Below are 12,779 nucleotides of genomic sequence, written 5' to 3' on the forward strand. Positions count from 1 at the left end.
ATACCTTTTTTTGTAATCTTAAACTTAGCATTATCATGTTAAAGGTTTTCCACACACTAACATCTTTAGTCAGAATATTGGCATGCAGTGTTCTTTGATTAACACTGGCGTTAGTGCCATCCAAGCCAGCAAACCCTTATCCTTCAACATTAAAAGACCTGGGGCACTTAAAAATTCAAATGCATGAGAATATTAGATTAGTAAAATCAATACGCTGCAAGGCATTTCTGTAAAATAAATGATGAGAAAATTCATCAGTTTTACACATAAAATGATCCCTTTATTTTTATAGAGTCCCTTTCTTCTTATGAAGTACTTCTTCATATAACTAGAATCAAATACTAAAAATAGAGCTAGGGTTGAGAGGCATCTCTAGAAGGTGTCTGGTCCAAACCCCCTGTTCAAAGCTGGGCCATCTACAGCAGGTTGCCCATGACTGTGTCCAGTCACGTTTTGACATGTCTCTAAGGATGAAGACTCCACAACTTTCCTAGGCAAGCTGTTGGAATATTTAACCATCCTCCCAGAAAAAATACTGCTCATGACCTGAGCACTCTCCAAAACAACTCTAACATCAGAACGATGAGTGCTTTCAGTTTTTTTACTCTTTACACATTTATTAAACTACCTGTGAACCGAGTTTTCTGTAGAGTTCTGAAAACAAAGCAGCATCTGCTTCCCTTCTTTGTCGCACAACTATTAAAAAAGAAAAAGAAGATTAAAAATTGGAAAGAAGTGTAACAGTCATGTCTTAACATATACTTCAGGTAAATTATACAATGCAACCAAGAAAGCTTCATGATGCTGGACTGTTTCATTGTATTTACTTAAACACTGTTTTCATCTTACCGGCATTGCAACCCTGAGAATTCTTGCAATGCAAGTGATTCAATACAAGTACCTGCTTTTCTTAACTCCATCAAAATACCTGGTAAAGTCTAGTCTGCCATTCAGTAGATTTAGGGACCTAAGGGACTGAAGACATAATTGAAAGTAGATAATCATTAAAGAATGTTATAAAAACTACATGTAATTGCTCCAAAACTAGAGTGTAATTGTTTCTATTTTAGGCAACAAAATCAAGGAAAAAAGTAGTAATGCCATTTACTGCAAGTCAGGCAGAATTCCAGGGTCACACAACTCTCATGTATTACAAAAATAATAGTCTCAAATCAATGTCAGCTACAGAAGTACCTTCTCAGAGGAGATACATCTTCCAACTAAGATTTCTTAAAAAACTATGTTGCATTAGGAAAAGCCATGTTAAAAGAAAACCAAGACAATAAAGACATCCGAAGAAACTTCAATAAGAAAAATAGCCATTAAGTGCTAGAAATGTTAATTAGCATCAAATGTCACTAGTAAATACACTTTGCCAAGTAATTAATTAACTTGTGTGGTATCTCCAAAATCAATGTAGAGTTGGAAGGACACATATCCATCTGAAGCTGGGGAGGAGGATGAGGGAGACTCCTCTTCAGAAAATTGGCAACAGGCCCAAAGAATACATGCTGTGCTGTCTACAAAGTAGCCAAAGTACGGCAGAAAGTATATAGTGTAGATTTCAGTGTTTTGGAGTTGTAGCTAGAGGAATTCTAATGGGCTTATCTGTCTGTCAGCAAGTCACGGAAGCTCTGCATTAGGAAAAAATACACACGGACCTTAAACCAGTTATAACCACTGACGTCAGTTATCCTAATTCAATCTCTGAATATTGAAAGCTCAAATATCAAGTTTTAATTTCATTAGCACAATTCAAGTAATTGTTTCTGGATATGCTACCCTGCAGCAGAATCTGCTGAAAGTAGTATTTGGCTTTTCAAGAAGAATTCATCACATCTCCTTTGGACACACACAGTGCAACACGTGACTCAGAGCAGCAGAGAGCACAATGTAATGGAAATGCAACATCCTTTACAAAGTCATGGTCTGATTTTGTTTTTAAGAAGGTGGTTGCAGAAAACTTGTAGAGAAACTGGAGGCAAGTCAGGTAAGTCACAAGCCATTCCATCAGTTCCCAGGATGCTCATTCAGCAAGTTTCACAGAGGTGCTCATTAAGTTAATTGTGCCAATGTGCAATATTCCTGAAGTGCACATCTCAAAAATATCAGTCTTTTACTCTTCTAAGAAGAACTATGAATTCATAATTTCCAATATTAAGGTGAATGGAGTGCAGTATTAATTGCTCTTTGTCTTCACAGTGGCTAAGACACAAAGCAGCAAGGAAAGTTTAAGTTGAGTATTCAGAAAAATCTGAGCTGTGAATACAAATAGCCACACAGGAATATTTACTAGGAAATTAATGGCATTTACATCATGAGATTTTCAGGAAGAAAGCATTAATAATAGATTAGATAACTATCTGTGAGGCAGAGTTGTCCCCTTTTCAGAGAAATAACCTGATTAACTTCAAAAAGGACTTCGTGTTTCTAAGAAAGGGACAAGATGCACTTACGTTCTTTCTTGATTTTCTCCGCTACAAGAAATTCATCACGCTCAACAGTGGGAGCAAAATTGCTTCCAATAACTCTCACTGCATACTGAAACTGTTGGGCTGCATCAGCTGAAAGGAAAAGGAAATTCTGTCAGTTAAGTAGAACACCACAATTCTATTAAAACTAATTTTAAAAAAAGTGAGACATGAGATTACATTGCTATGTCTGAAAGCAGCAAAAACATACCCAGCTTAGATCTGATAACATTGTGCTGCAGTTCTTAGGCACATTTCTAACCAGAGGGCAGTAAAGTCCAGTTTATCATAGTATTAATGTGATATTTCAAACACACTCACCTGTACACACTCCACAAATAACTGCATCAAAATTTGTGAATAAGCCCTTCCTATTCTGAGCTGAAAGAGACACTTAGGTCTACCCAGTCACTAGAGAGCATGTGCACACTTAACTGGCTCTGTCCCTCCCCACGGACAGAAATGCCGTGGGACCCGGCACACAGTCACAGAGTTCAGCTCACACACCACAGCAATACACTCATGTTCACCACCTACTCATGGATCTTCACTCAGATAAAAACACAACAGTGTTTTTACCAGTTTGCATCTTGGTTTGGTTTTGTTTAAAACTGCTTGAATGGCTTCACCATTTGGTTCAAAGCCAGCTCAGAGATACCAGCATCACATCCCAATGCATAATGTGCATACTAACACAGAGGTCACAAATCAGTGACCTCCTTCCACTGCTTCTTCCTAATCTTGTTGTTAAACAGCACTGTTTTACGGCAAATATCTCACTTTCTGGGAAAACTAACAGTCTGGTAACACCAAGATAGGGCCAGGTCAGTATTAATGCTTCTACAGCAAAGTCATATTCCCATCTATTGACCTGAAAATCAAACAATAAGCCTACAGGCATGTCAAGCGCCCTTACAAAATGTCAGACAGATTTTTATTCCTTATCTAGAAACAACTGTTACAACACAAGGAAAAAGGTACACAAGAAAATATCCAAGTGTGCTCGCCCACTTGAATCTTTTTACTTCAGTAAAGAAACCCATTTAAGCAATGCTGGATATTGCCTGCTCTGTACATAACAATTATGTGTGCAAATGCATCACATCCTCCTGTGTTTTATATAGTCAGTTGAGCAATCAGCTCTCAGGGAAAACTGCCAAGTAATGCAGCAAAGGTTCAGCCAAGGATGCTGGTCAGGACAAATATGCACAAAAGGAACAGAAAAATGAAATAAGGTAAAGGACCACTAGAAGAAGACTAGAATATTTTAAGTATTTATCATCTCTTAACTAATTAGCTAACATTTGCAATTGGAAAAAAATCACCTTGGAGATACTAGGAGTCAAATATTGATTAAATGCATTAAAATCTTCAAAAACTTATGGAAAGAAGTTTGAAATTTGAAAACCACAATGTGCTAAATTGTGTTTGAATGTTCTACATTCTTCCTGAATGTCCATTTTATACTGTCTTGTACTATAAAAGTCATCCACTGGTCCAACTCCATCAGAATATAACTGTAGAACAGCAATCATTAACCAATTCACACAAAGAAATACCTCACATAATCACGAAAACAGTCTGCTCAGACAAAATCATTAACATTTAACAGTATTTGACAACACTGGCCTACAGAAGGAGCAAGAGAAGTTCTAATGTCAGAGAATAAAATGCCACTATTACTGTAAGGTCACAAATGTCTATGACAAATGCCTCCTCTACTGTTAGACTAAGCAACCTTTCAACTGCAATAAGGTTTTGAAAATACAAATAGAAAAATTTAATAGTCCAGCTACCAATGAACTAGGTGTGAAGAGTTAAGTATGAGGAAGCATTTCTGTGTAATTCTCTAAGTTTAATGCATGTCGTAACAGAACTCAAGATTTCAAAAAGTATTCTGCATGGCCAATTAAAGTCAAATACTGGCACTAAGTTATCCCAGACAGCATATGTTCCATTAATTCCTCAACTGTGTGCTTGGCAGCAGATAGGAAAGGGCCAAGCTTTTCCTGTAATGGGGAAGTTTTAAGGAAAATCTATTACCTCCTGTAACAACCTTCTATTTCAACACCAACCACAGCAAGCCTAGTTAAAGCACTGAAACGTAGTACAGCCTTCTGCATACTGCCCTAACAAGGCATCTGAGAAAGATCTCTAGTTGAAAGACTACAATTCCATCCAACAAATCCTGCTTTTTAAACCTGTTGCACTACTGAAAACATGGAAAATTATCTGTTCTTTATACATTGCTGATTTGCACCAGCAATTCAACAGCTCTGTAGCAAGATTGGTTTTCTATTTTATTTAATTCAGATTTTCATGTTTTATTCATATCAAGTCCAGCTTCCTTTTTACAAACAAAATTCCCTGCTGTGGGTGTTTCTTCAGCAGATTATTTCTCATGAATTCATAAAATAACTTCAATACCTAAGGTGATTAAACATAACTTAATACAGATATGTGTCAGTACAATAATTCACACAGCTTATAACTAACAGGCACATCTAATTGCTTCCCTCCTCAAAGAATCATCATTATGACAGCAGACATACTTAAAATATACAGCCATCTATGTATTTGAACATCCTTCATCAGAAAACGATTACAGCATGACTCTGTTACATAACAGCAAGCTCAATATATCTGATGCAGCTGTCTGAAGGCTAAAGGGGTAAAACAACATTGATCATTGATTTCCAAAGGTCTGATCAGAACAGACACAGACAGCCACTTCTCCTCAGACTAGATCCCTTAAGGAACACACACACAATTAATGACTCTGATAAGCAGCCACACAGCTGAACAGAGAACTGTCACTTGTGAATCACATGAAAAAATATGAAAATTTAAAAACTGTCTCCTTTGAACAGAGCAACCCATCAATCCTTCAAAGATCTATATTCCACACAGCCATTCAAACTTTCCTACATAAAATGCAGTATTAGAATTGAACTACTTCAAAAGCCAGGTAACAGCACTTTAAAGCTGAAGAAAATACAAGCATAGCACATGAAAAAAAATACACAGAAGCAATGCATAGAAAAAAGCAAGGAGAAATTGGACTAAAGATAAAATTTAAAGAAAAAGTTCACAAGACAAAGAGATAATTAGCCAATTATTACTTGCAAGAAGGCAGTATTTCAGAGGACATGCTGAAATTCAGCAAGAATTTGCTATAAAGAAGCTTCTAGCATTACCTATAATTTTAGGGAAGTGAACTGAAATTCACTTTATACTCTTACATATTTCTTTAAATAAGGTTGGTTATTGGTCAATTAAGTTTCCAAAAGTGGGCAGGGAGAAATCCTGAAAAACCTAAGTAGTAATTGAAACTGTTTTTCCAAATTATTGTGAGAAATTTGTTTCCTGAAAAGAAGACATTTGGTTATTTAAATACATCTATAAACAATTTCTAAACTATAGGATCATGCTAAAGAAAGTTTAGCTAAACCAGTTTCTTTCTTGAAAGACTTCAAAAATCAGCAAACTCTCCAGTCAGCTGTCCATCATCCCAGACAACAGTTTTTCTTAAACACAAATACAAAATTATTGTGAAACAATTACACTCTAAAAACTGCATTCAGTGTTGTAGGAATGGCGCTGACCAGAGAAAAATTATTGCTGCAAAGTACTTCAGATACAGATGCTGCCAAAAACACATATTAAAGAAAAAAAACCCCAAAATAACAAACTTCTTTCCTCTAGCAGTGTTTGTTCCAAAATTAAGCTGGGAAGAAAAGCTGTAAAACTTTTCACCTTCTCACACATACCATAAGTACATATGATGTTTGCCAAGACAGCAATGCTGCTCTATCTCCTCTGTTTTACTCCTATCAGGTGTTCTACATTACTATGAAGTGTTACCTGGGGAAAAGGGCAATTGCATTAACACTGCAGATAATGATAAACTAGAAGACTCATCTCAAATGCCATTAGCGCTATTATTTCGTTCTTGAAGAGAATCCACATGCATTGTGAGCAAAACTGCTTGTTCCTGTAGAAAACAGTGGGTTTGAAATGTGCAATTCTTGGCCCAGCCTTGGTTGAGGCAATCCCAGGCACAACTGCAGACAGGCAGAACCCATTGAGAGTAGCCCTGCAGAGGAGGACTTGGGAGTGCTCACGGATGCAAAGCTGGACACCAGGCAGTGATGTGTACTTGCAGCCCAGAAGGCCTGATTCCCATCTTGGCTTGCATCTAAAGAAAGGTGGCCAGGAGGTCAAGGGAGGTGATTCTCTCCTTTACTGTGGCCTCATGAGATCCCACCTGCAGTGCTGCATCCAGCACAAGAAGACTTGGACCTGTTAAGAGCAGGTCCACTGGAGGCCACAAAGATGCTCAAAGGGCTGGAGCACCTCTCCTGTGGAGCCAGGCTGAGAGAGCTGAGGTTGTTCAGCCTGAAGAAGAGAAAGCTCTGTGCAGAGACCTTATTGTGGCGTTCCAGTACTTAAAGGGGGCTATAAAAAAAGAGGGAGAGCAACTTCTTGCATAGGCAGATAGTAATAGGACAAGGAGGAGAAACAATTTAAAAATAAAGAAGGAGACATTTAGACACCATGCTAGGAAGAAATTCTTTCTTCATTCAGCGAGGATGGTGAGATACTACAGCAGATTGCCAGAAGAAGTTGTGGATGTCCTGTCCTGTCCCAGAAGTGCTCAAGGCCATGTTGGATGGGTTTTGAGCAACCTGGTATAGTGGAAGATGTCCCATCCCATGGCAGCAGGGTTGGAACTCTATGACCTTTAGGGTACCTTCCAAATGAAGCCTTTCTATGACTCTATGAAGTATTACTGGAAAAAATTAATTTTACATCAGTCGTCTGATATAGTCTTAAACTTCTGTTGATGAAAGTTTTTAGTGGAAGCATTTTAAATTTATTGTTAATTAATTGTTTTTCTAATCTCTAGACTCCTTTCCCACAAAGGAAAATAAATCAACATAAGCACAAAATAAAGCCCAAGCCACGCACACTCCCGTACCCTTCCTTACTTAGAAGTTGTCCACAAACTTTGATGCACAGCGCAGGAAACATAAGTATTTTTTAATTCTGTTAATATGGCTGGCTCTTGTTGCATTGCTAGTAAACAGATTTATTTGAGTACTGTCCCACTGGACTATCCACAACTCTGTCATAATCTTTTCAGAACTTTCCCTCACTGTGAATTTTTGCCTCTTTTGTCAACTCCCATCTGCTCTGTTATTAGCATAGGTAAAACTCCCTCCATATGACCCTTTGAATGAACTCCATGCTTTTTCCCAGACATTAAATTTTAACATCTATTCCAATAACTCAAAGTTTAAAAAACCAAAATCAAACAGCAATAACAAAACTGCCACTGACACTGTGGAGATTAAATTGAGGCCACAGTATGGACTTCAGGTAGCAAACTGCTTCCCAAAGACTGAAATACTACTTAACTTTCTAGAGCATGCACACCTCCAATAGTACTTTGGCACACAAAAATCTGCTTAGCTTTCAAACTCAAACAGATTTAGCTTGAATATTTACAGCAATACCATTTGTTTCCATTGGAGGCACTAAGAGTTCTTAGAGTTTTAAGATTACCAGGAGGCTTGTGAAAGACAGCTAAGAACAAGTTGTTCTTTGTCAGAAGGACTAAAATCACTGTCCAAAGAGAGGCATGTGACCCTGTATAACCGCTGGACCACACAAACACAGGGGAGGAAAAGAAAATGATAGAAACTACTGCACAGGTAAGCAAGCTCCCTGCAAGATCAGGTGTAAGCATAAAAGTGAGAGGATAGCCTGGAAAAACACAGAAGATAATATAAAGCCATGCAGTAATTCTTAGACACTATGAGAACATGTGGGAGAGGTCAGCAGCATCTCCACCTGCAGGGGCAGAGACCCCAAACAAATCCCAGTGGCTGACTGCAGACACACAGCACCATGCAAAGCTTTACACCTCTCCTTGAGGACTGGCTAGAGCACAGCAACAAAAAGCTTTCAAACACTAGTTTTATGGAAAGAAAAGTTCAGGTAGATAATTTTTAAAAAAACAAAACAAACACCTAAACAGTTCTTCCACATAACTCAGCAGACCTTGTAATGAATTTCTCAGAGGCAGAATTCTTTTGCAAAAAACTAAATCCCAGTAACTAGGCCTATGCAGCTAACTGGTTCTGGAAACAACGCAAGCCCTCCACTTAGGGGATGATCCCAAAAGGGGGAAGAGAGAGAAGATGGCTCCACCACTGAGAGCCTGAAGTCACAGTCCATCAAGCCACAAATTCACTTCAACATAAATCTTTAACTAGCAGAGAAGGTGGAAGCCTTCTAAAGCCATCACAGGCAGAAGCAAAAAGTCCTTTGATGAGGTTTTGTGGAGGACTTCAGGCAGGGGATTGCACAATGTAGACCTGGAAGGAGAGTAAGCCCACCTTAGCCTTAAGTGAACAATTATCACACAAACATTATATAAACAGAACACTTCATCTCCTCCTCCAGCTGTAGCTTCCTCACAAACATAACAACACGCAAGTGCTGAGAAGGAACAAAGGGAGAACAAAAATTCTCAAGTAGAAACTCAGGGAACGTACAAGCAGGAACAACCATTAAACCATCGAACATCAATTCCTTCATTATTTACCAATTACATTTCACTCAATTTCATCAGCACCTTGTACTTCACACTCACAGCAGTTTAACTACATAAATGGTCTAAGATGGATGTTTTCAGCCTTTTGTTTTGAATTGTTAGTAGAGATTTCCCTACTAAATTTAAAGACCTCTTAAGTGTCTAAGGTTTTTGTCCCTAAACTCTGTAGGAGTACTTGAACATCATAAATTACTTTCCAAAGACTAAGCTGATAACACTTGCAAAGTATGCTTCAAAAAAAGAGGATGTGTATATACAAAGCATCCTAACTTGATCATACACAAAGGGGCAGAGAAGCTGCACATAAACCACTAACCACACACTAATACCTTACTTCAAACTTATCCTGTGCTGAAAGGAACAGGAATTACAAGCCTGAAAAACAGCAAGATGCTAAACAGCTTGTCCAGTGGGTTCCTTACCGCCTTCAGATACATCATGCATCTTCCTCACACAGAGGATGCTAAGAAAAATCTTTCATGGCCTTTTATGTATTCCTTGGACACAGATATCAAGGGGGTTGGGGAAAAAAACACTACACACGTTTCACGACTGAGACTTTCACAGAATTTTTGATTTATCAGTCTCTATGCATTTGAAGTCTATAGCTGAGCTAACACAGCTCACTGCTTCAAGGGAAATCCTGTCTCAGAAGGCTGAGGTTTCAGTGCTAGCATCCCTCCTAACAAAGGAATAAAGAGCAGGGCAAGAACAGGCTTCCCATCTGTCACATGCATAAAAACATGGGTGATAAATGTGGCAGACAACCCAGATTTTTTTTTAGCTGTCACTTCAAAGAAGTCCTCAGATAATCCTCAAGTGCGCAGATGAGCAGACTACAGGTTGCACACAGAAACTTACTGTGATTCTGGCCAAAATTTCCACTTTCATTAGTCAAACATAGGATTATAGTCACATTATCAGAATCCCAACACACATAAACATGTTCAACATTTAAAAAAATAAAAATACGCAGCTCTCTTGCATGTTTTTTGCACATACTGCTTGTAAATAAAGTTATTATTCCAGTCAGGAGATACAGAGAGGTATCGACACTATGACTTCAAAAAAAAGTTAGATCCTAAGTTGGTAGAAGTGAGAGCCATCTCACCTCAATATTCATACTTCAGCTGATACTCAGAGCTTTCCATTTCTGTTCTCATGCTCTGTTTAACTTTTTAAAGTATCACAGACCTAGATAACACTAAGAAACAAGCTTAGATTGAGTTTAGATTAGACTCCAAATCTAAGAAAAAAGAGTCATGAAGAAAACAGGACTAGACATTATAGAAATAATGTCCTTGAGAAGGCATCCACTAAAGCAATATAGTCTATTTTCTGATTTTTAATTTTTTTTAATAGAACTAGTAACTAGCACAATAATTTGAGATTTTTGGTAGCAAATGTTTGAAATACTCTTAAACAAGAACATATACCAATAGTATCAGAAAAAAAGTTTACGAAGAATATTAAAGGCAAGAAAGAGCTTTAAAAAAAAGAGCTAGAAGAGCACCTTAGAATTGTAGTCTGTTGTGAAGTACTCTTTAAAACACAGTTAAAACACTTGCTAAAAGAAACATGTGGTTACAGAAGAACACAAGAGGCATTAAACAGTTTAGAAGCTACTGCTGATTTGCTGGAGATAGGACGAGAAGAGAAATTTGCCACATCCTGATAAAATCTTACAACAGGAATTCCTGATACAGAAATACTATAGATTCTGGGGAAAAAAAATACTGCCTTGCAGAAGACTTAAAAATGCAATGGAAAAGGAAAAGATTTTGAAAAACAAAACACAGCGATCAACAGTTGTTGATCATAGAATTATTCAGGTTGAAAAAGACCCTTAATATCTTAGAGTTACATGGAGTGTTTTCTGTGAAGGAGTCCCTACTCAACAGTTCAGTGAAGACAAGGATTCCAATTTCCTACCAACTTTACCAAGGTTCTCAGATGAATCACAGAATCACAAAATTATTTGGACTGAATGGGACTTTCAAAGACCACCTAGTCCACTTCTCCTGACATGGGCAGGGACATCTTTCCTGATCAGGTTGCTCAAAGCTCCATTCAATCTGGTCTTGAACACTTCCCGGGATGGGATTCACAACTCCTCTGGGCAACCTGTTCCATGCTTCATAACCCCAGCTGTAAAAACTTTCTTCTCTGTGTCCACTCTAAATATACCCTATAACTGTTTAAAGCCATTACTCCTTGTTCTGTCACTTTAGGCCTTAGTAAAACATGTCTTTCTTATAAGCCCTCTCTAAGGACCAAAAGGCCACAACGAGATCTCTGAGCAGAGCCTTCTCCAGGCTCAACAACCCCAACTCTCTCAGACCTGCTTTGAAGGAGAGGTGCTCCGTTCCTCTCACCATTTCCATGCCCTCCTCTGGACCAGCTCTAACACATCCACATCCTTTCAGAACTGGGGGCCCCAGAGCTGGATACAGTACTGCAGATGGGGTCTCACAAAAGCAGAGCAGTGAGGGGAGAATCACTGCTCTCTACCTGCTGTCCTTGCTTCTTTTCAAGGAGCTCAGAATATGCTGACCTTCTAGGATGCACATTACTGCCTTATGTCCAATTTTTCATCCACCCGCCAAGTCCTTCCCTGCAGGACTGCACTCAATCCACTCATCCTCCACTCTCTACAGATATTGGGCACTGCTCTGACCCAGGGGCAGAACCTTGAGGTTCACACAGGTGTGTTCCTCAAGCCTGTCATGGTCTCTCTGCGTGGCACTCCCTTCCCTCAGCACATCACCTGCACTGCTCAGCTTGGTGTCATCTGCAAACCTTCCAAAGACACTCTCAAGCCCACTGTCTATGTTATTAATAAAGATATTGATCACTGTCAATCTGTCAATACAGACCTCTGAGGGACACCACTTCCTACTGATCTTCATTTTGATATTGAGGCAGTGACTACAACTCTTTGGATGTGGCCATGCTGCCAGTTTCAGTTTCTCATTCACCAAACAGTTCATCCATTAAACCCATATCTCTCCAACTGAGAGACAAAGATGGGGTGTGACACCATGACATGCTGTCTGCAACAGATGGAAACAAAGTCTGAGACACATATAACATATATATCTGCATCTTGTTACACACTTTCTAGATTTATAAAAAGCAATAATCCACATGTAGGGCATTTTTTCTAGTAAATTTTTTACAACAGGTAATGCTCAAAAGTCTTAGCTAGTATCCTGGAAATATCTAAAGGGATTTGTCAGAAGAAAGGGGCATGGAAAGAGAAACGAATAAGGAACTTGACAGTCATTACAAGTAAGGGAGAAAATCATCTCTCACCCAAGAAAAAAGATGCATTAAAAGCTTCTGCATGAGTTTCTCTAGTAAGCCATGCTGATAAACAGAGCAACTTAAAAAGGAGGCTCAGCAGATGCACGCCTTCCTTTCCACCCCTCCGACTGCTTTCTAAAAACAGTCTTCGCCTTGGCTGCAAGGAAGAAACTTATGCAAACAGACAAGAGATTAATTCCCCTGCTGGAGACTCACAGCAGCATCAAGACACCGAGGACCTGTAGCGGACCTGGCGCACGTCAATGGCTCCACTCGAGCGGGCACCGGCGGGAGGTGGGGGGGCCTCAGCCCGTACACGGAGCTCCCTTTCGTCCCCACACCCGGGCACCGGTGCCCCGCTCCCAAAGAGGAGAGCGCCT

At 39.1% G+C, this 12,779-nt stretch overlaps 1 protein-coding gene across 1 annotated transcript in view; it reads right to left on the reverse strand.

Moving 5' to 3' along the window:
* The window catches only part of TUBGCP3 (tubulin gamma complex associated protein 3), a 59,884-nt gene extending 47,196 nt beyond the window's left edge, over nt 1-12,688 (reverse strand). Inside the window, exons 1-3 of the mRNA XM_031056140.1 lie at nt 12,616-12,688; nt 2,457-2,564; nt 629-696 (exon numbers count right to left, since the gene is read on the reverse strand). The gene's annotated coding sequence lies outside the window, so the exon portion shown is untranslated. The remainder of the gene's footprint in view (nt 1-628; nt 697-2,456; nt 2,565-12,615) is intronic.
* Between the last annotated feature and the right edge of the window lie 91 nt (nt 12,689-12,779).

The sequence above is a fragment of the Geospiza fortis genome, unplaced genomic scaffold (genome assembly GCF_000277835.1).
Source record: "Geospiza fortis unplaced genomic scaffold, GeoFor_1.0 scaffold192, whole genome shotgun sequence".
Taxonomy (NCBI): Eukaryota; Metazoa; Chordata; class Aves; order Passeriformes; family Thraupidae; genus Geospiza; species Geospiza fortis.